General features: G+C 32.7%; 1 long non-coding RNA gene across 2 annotated transcripts; it reads left to right on the top strand.

Moving 5' to 3' along the window:
* Nucleotides 1–408: 408 nt before the first annotated feature.
* LOC106758981 lies at nucleotides 409–4,309 on the top strand. 2 transcript variants are annotated; one of them, XR_001375582.2, is made up of 6 exons: nucleotides 409–966; nucleotides 2,182–2,277; nucleotides 2,383–2,469; nucleotides 2,658–2,749; nucleotides 2,952–3,026; nucleotides 4,143–4,309. It is a non-coding gene; the product is annotated as an uncharacterized LOC106758981 (long non-coding RNA). The 2 variants fall into 2 exon arrangements; XR_002667484.1 differs by lacking the exons at nucleotides 2,182–2,277; nucleotides 2,383–2,469; nucleotides 2,658–2,749; nucleotides 2,952–3,026; nucleotides 4,143–4,309 and adding an exon at nucleotides 1,080–1,132 and having other exon boundaries at nucleotides 437–966.
* Nucleotides 4,310–6,352: the final 2,043 nt, after the last annotated feature.

The following is a 6,352-nucleotide window of genomic DNA, read 5'->3' as shown; positions in this document are numbered from 1 at the left end:
TAAATATAAGTTAACGAAATTAATGGATGATGATGTGACACAACTTAAAGCTAACGAGGGATCAATCTAACACATCAGCTTTAAGCTGTGTCACATCATCATCCATTAATTTCGTTAACTTATATTTAACAAAAGAGACCAATCTGACCCACTATGTTAAAAGTTAGGACTAATATAAACACTTTTATAACGAGGGACTAAATTGAGATTTTTCAACCAAAGTGGGGACTAAATTGGTTATTAAACCTAAATTTATATACGGAATTTTTGTATATAAAATTCGTATGTAAGTGGGTTCCTTTTAAATAAAAATATTACATACAGATTTTAAAATAATTAATTATTTAAAAAAAAGTAAAAGTTATTTGCTTTGAGAATTTTCAAACCCTAACATCTGTTTCACTCTTTCGAAAATGACCAAGACCCTTCTTCCCTCCTCTCTTTCAAAAAATGACAAAGACCTTTTTTCCTTCTTCTAAACCCTTGTCGTCATCAGCTTCCTTGGCATCACCGCACCTTTCCCAGCTGACTAAAGTCACCTCCGGCATCGGTCACTACCGTAATGTCACCGACATTAATCAATGTCGCGAACTACCTTTCTTCTCATTTCTCCCAACCCGCGAAACCCCACCTTTTCCCCATTCTTGGACCTTCCACGATTGGTTAACATCGTCGATAGTAACACCAATCCCTACCTGAGGCGTCGCCGATGAGAAACAAATGTGCACGATTCTCTTCTCATTCCCTCAACACGCCAACCGAAGAATGAACCCAAACCCCAAGATGGTTGGTCGAAGTCGGAATCGCCGCCATCGTCGCCATGCTCTTCCTCCTCTCGAGCGCGAACCCCATGGCCATCGCTGGTTCTCCCCGTTAACAGACATGTCTTCTTCTCTAGGTCACGGTGGCGGCTTTTACTTCCACCAACACCAACTGTACATGACCCTTCCTCTCCACTTGATTTAGGTATTTGTACCTTTTTCACTATACCTTTTCTACTGTCGATTAGGTATTTGTAATTCTCAATTTATATTTGTTTTATTGTTTTCTATAGTGCTTGTAATGTTTATTTGNTGCAGAGCATGGCAAGAGACGGTCCTGTTAGGCATTTTTGATGGATCGGTGACTGAAACTAATTTGGAGTAATGATAGTGTCTTTTGTATTTCAACCTCATTGTCTCTATCTTTCTCTATCTTTCAACCCATTCCCCTAGTTAAATGAGCCGCCACTTTGGCATTGTAGGTTGGAAAAGGTATATCAGAAGACTTTAAAATACTCTAAAATGACGCACATCTAGATTATCAAGAATATCAAGAATTAAGAGACTAATACTATATTACTAGTATAAAAAGTAAGGGTGATTACTTTCTATTTTCTATCTTAGATAATCATTTTTCTATATGTCTAGTATAATAGTATTATCCTTTCGTTACTTCATTTTGTTCTTGACAATAACTACGGGATTTCTTGGCAATCTTAAAGCCTTTAGAGTTGTCTCTAGCTTCTTCTTTTCTACTTGTTTCCAGTCTCACCCCTTATTTTGACAATAAAGCCATTAATTTGTTATAGCATTAGTACAAAAAAAATTAGAACCTTTTGTATTAAACAATCAAAATGATAGTTTATTAGAAAACTAAGTTTACTTTAGTGTACCTAACCTTAAGCTAGCAGTGTTAGAAAATCTGAAATTGATTGGATTGTGTAGTTATATGCTTTGAAGTTTACATGCCAACTTTTGACTTTATTGGATTTTGTAAGGTTTATAATCTGACAGAATTTTATTCCACTCTACCTATTTAAACATAATTTGATGAGTTACTGACTTCATCAACTATAGAATTGATATTTAATTCCTCACCTCCAAATCTATTTGTACTTATATCACTATGTATGATAGAAATATTTTGAATGTTATTGATGTTTTACTAGGGCTCTTTGATGTTTCTAGTTGATGTTTTTCTATTCCAATTATGAAAGCCTTGTAACAGAGTGAACATGTATATGCATTTTATCAATCAATATTTGTCTATTTACATACAAGTATGAATATGATGTTTACATAGATATCAAAGCCTCGGTCTTTATCTAATTTAATGCAAGACCCATTTTTCTACTGCTATTGAACTAAGAGTGGAGAAATGTGTCCCCTGCGTATAATAACGTGTTTTTATCCGTTTCAGCTCCCAGGTTAGCTACATCACGTGTGAAAACACCTTCATATCATTCATCTACCACGTTATATCATCATCTGGTTCTTCAGGACAACATTCAAATATGTATAATATGTGCAGTATAAAATTCACAAAATTAAATATGTATAACTTTGGATTTGTATGTCACTACAATAACCTGTTACATTGTTTTTGGTTTTTGTGTTTCAGGTTGATGAGTTAGCTCAAACCCATCCTTCAATTTCTGACATTGAAGAGTGTGGATCTTTCCCCAACAAGTTGGACGGTTGTTTCTTGGTGAGCATAGTTTGTTGCTATCTCTAAAGATTTGGTATTTAACTGAATTGAATTATGTCGTGTCATAATGTGGTTGATCTCATGGCAAAGTTCATCTTATCTTGTTTATGTTACTTTCTATCAAATTATTAGCCTCTGTTAATATCCATACTACATAGATGTTATACTGAATTTTCATCATTGAATAGGTACCCAATTTATATTGTCCGAAGCCGAAACAATGAAAAGGAATTGGAAGTATGCTTCCTCACTTACCATACTCTGCCATCATCTTTCGAAGGTATCTCAATCTTTTTGTTTTTCCAATCAATAATTGTAGTTCAAATTGCAGTATTTTCAAATATAATAGTATTGAATTGTGTTCAAATGAGTTATATAGTTTATAGTTTTATGATGTTTAGTTTATGTAGGCAATTGTCAGTGTTGCTTCTTGCATTATTCATATTAAACTTTCTGTTCCTAATTATTTCTTTTGGAATTAGGGGTGGCCTATACAAGTTGCTTCATACCCTGCCTCCGAATGCTTCTGAGTACATTTTACAAGCTCTGAAACCAAGGTAATCAAGTGCATTTTACAAGCTCTGATAAGTACTTGATTGGATTCTCTCTTGCATGTTACGTGTACTTCATTTGGTTTTGTATTCATATCACATCAATTACCCAAATCATTTCTAAAAAGGCATGATGAGTAAAATATTTTAATAATTTGAGTGTACACATAATTCATGGTGAATTTGAGTACATATCTTGAAATTAATATAGTATTTTATGTTATTTATGTTCTGAAAAAATAATGATTAAATTTACATTTTATTCCATAGTTTTTTGTAAGTATGGTGATATTTTAATTAAGATCACTACAATGCATGAACCTATCAATGACTTTCCTTCAAATAGTTTTTCATTATAAAATTGTCGTTAGCATTGATGTTCATAGTTACGCTTTCAAATTCCAATCAACAACTATTCCTCATTCATATTATATATGCGATAAATTTTGCCTTTTACTTTTATTTTATTGATGAGATTAATTCTTTGAAGATGGATCCTTTCACATGATTTTATTAGCATAAAAGAAATATAGAGCTCTTTTTTATTACCACATGGCATTTTACTTTTTTATTTTGAATGATAAGCCCAAAATGGTATATTTTATGTTCTCTGTATGTCTCTCTTTCTAGCCTCTCTTTTTTACTTTTTGTCTTTGTTTTGAAAACTATTTCAGGAACTTAAGAACCTAAGGTCTTAACTGCATTCTTTTTCAGAATATTGTGAAAAATCTTATCTTCATAGTGAATTTAAATTATTACATTTTCAAATATTCATAAGTGCTTGCTTATTTGCTTTCTTGTTGGGCTTGACATTATATGTGGCATGTAATATCCTTGGTAATTTATGTTGTTTTTGGATTTTTTTTTTTCTTTTTCCTATTGACTAATTATCACTTGTAATGGATAAACTTTTTAGTATTTTTAGTGTTCAATTTTCCCACTATAGTTATTTGTAAACAAGTTATGTGTTAATAACTTCTTTTATCAAAGTCAAATAAGAGGAAGACAGTGTATATTGTTGTGTTCAACTAGCCTAATAGAAAAGTTTAGTCTTGTTTTTCAGCTTGCTGAGAAGCATTTGTATTAGGTTCATTAACCTAACATACTTGTGATTGTTTTCAGGAAAAGTTGGCATCCATAGAAGAGCTTGAACTTTTTCCAATCATGTTAGTTTCTATGTTTCTTTTTATAATTTTAGGTCACTGTTCATAAATTTCTTTGTATTTATTATCATTTAATTAATTGTATTGTATACTATTCTTCATTTGTATAAAGGATCAAAATATATTTTTAAATTCTTTCTTCATTTTTGTCTAAAGCTTCTACTTCCCTTCTTTTGAGATAATTAGGTAGAGTGTTATATGTTATCACTGATATTAATATGACGTTACTAATCATAAATTAGCATTACAAAGAAATAATAAAGTGTGCAACTTTCAAGTTAGCTTTTTTAATTTAGGTCTACGTACGAATTTTTCTATAATTTTTTTTATAAAACTATAAAGTTACATATGAATTTTTCCGTATGTAAATTATATACGAATATTACTAGGGATGGCAGAAAAATCCGTACCCGCGGATACCCGCGGATAAAATCCGTTATAGGTATTTAGTACCCGCGGGTAGCGGGTAGCGGGTATTTTAAAACCCGCTTGTTGACGGGTCGGGTTCGGGTATCACCCTATCCGTACCCGCGGGTATCCGCTACCCGTTTGAGAACTGAAGTTACAATTGTACCCCGATAAGTTTTCTTACTTTTACACTGTGTTCGCATAATCTGCCTCTGTCGTTCTTCAAACCCTAACTTGCGAAATCCTAAATGGTGACCTTTCTCCTCTCTGAAAGTTGAATTCCAAAGACAAAATTAACACTTTTCTCTTCTATTATCTGATTTTGCATTCTTATACATTCTTTCTTTCTCTTTTTTATTCTTATACACTATGTTCCACCTGAAGTAGTGAAGAGGAGCTAGATCCAGCTGAAGTAGCGAAGAGGAACTAGATCCAGTCCAGCTAAAGTAGCTACGACAAGACAACTCTTTATTTGGTGTGCTGGTTGAGACACACTAAGTATTGGTGCATTGTTTTGTCTACGCATTTTGTGACTGTGGGGTGGGTTCAATTGCTTTTTTGATAGAATGGTGCTGGAATTACTGGTTTGGTTATCTTGTGCATTTAGTCTGAAGTACGTAGCCCATGTGTTTGTGTTATTGACTCAATGAAGAGTATTTTATCAAAAGTTTGTTTGAAGCGATANGAATACANAGGATCTTGTGCATTTGTGTTATTGCTTTGCTTTTTCTTTTAACCTCACACAACATGTAATATAATGGACAATCTCTTGTTGGATCATTTCTGGGGTGAAACTAAATAGAATATATTGTCCAATAAATGGTACCTACGTTGTTGACTGTAAAATAGTGTATGTTGGAGCTGAAATTTGGAAACTTCAATTGGTTGAATAATCTGAGACTTTTTGAAACGCTAGGAAACTAATAATATTATGATTTTTTAAGTGTTGTAATAAATCAATGTATTTTGTATAGTAGTTGATTTTAGCCACTAGTGTATGAGTATTATTTGACGTGCCTGAGATTTATGCTTGTTTTTGTTTCTCGTTTCTCCCCTACCTATTGCCAGCATTCACAAATAAAGGGAAGTTTCTACTAGCAGCTAGGAGATATAGGTGCGGTACCCATACTTAATATATAATTTCACTCGATGCTGATGATTTATCGCAAGGAAGCAATGCTTATGTTGGAAAGTTAAGGTAACACTCTATGCTAAGAAATAAAAGACCTTCTTTTCTCCTTTGTTTTAGTTGAATGTTGAAGTCTAGACATCTAGTACTTGTAAGTTACTACCATTCTTNGCCTTTAATTGTGGACACACACATTTATTGTTTTTAAAATGCTTTAGCTTAGAACTACATATGTTGTGCCATTTAACCACTTTTGTTCCTCTTTTGCGATTTACTTCGTGAGAACTAGAATTTGTTTGACTCAATCATGAAATTGTCAAATCTGTTTGTGTTTTACCATTACCAAGCTGTTGTGTCTAAAAGTATTTAAAAAACAAGTTAACAAATGAACCTTTTTCATTGCCTTAGTTTTTATATGTTTAAGCATAGAGACCTGTTTGATTTTCATCCTTCCATCTACTGCTAATTATCCTCTTCAAACAATAGAGAAAAACAAAATACTCTTAAACTTTTGAAGGAAATAAAAGTGTACACAGACTGCCACTATAAATCACACCTTCGCATGTGCCAGAAAGAGAAAACAGTTCTATTTGCTTATGTTTGACTATCATCTAATACCATTTTTTTTCATA

The sequence above is a fragment of the Vigna radiata genome, chromosome 4 (assembly GCF_000741045.1).
Source record: "Vigna radiata var. radiata cultivar VC1973A chromosome 4, Vradiata_ver6, whole genome shotgun sequence".
NCBI lineage: Eukaryota > Viridiplantae > Streptophyta > Magnoliopsida > Fabales > Fabaceae > Vigna > Vigna radiata.
This window is presented reverse-complemented; position numbering and strand designations above follow the sequence as displayed.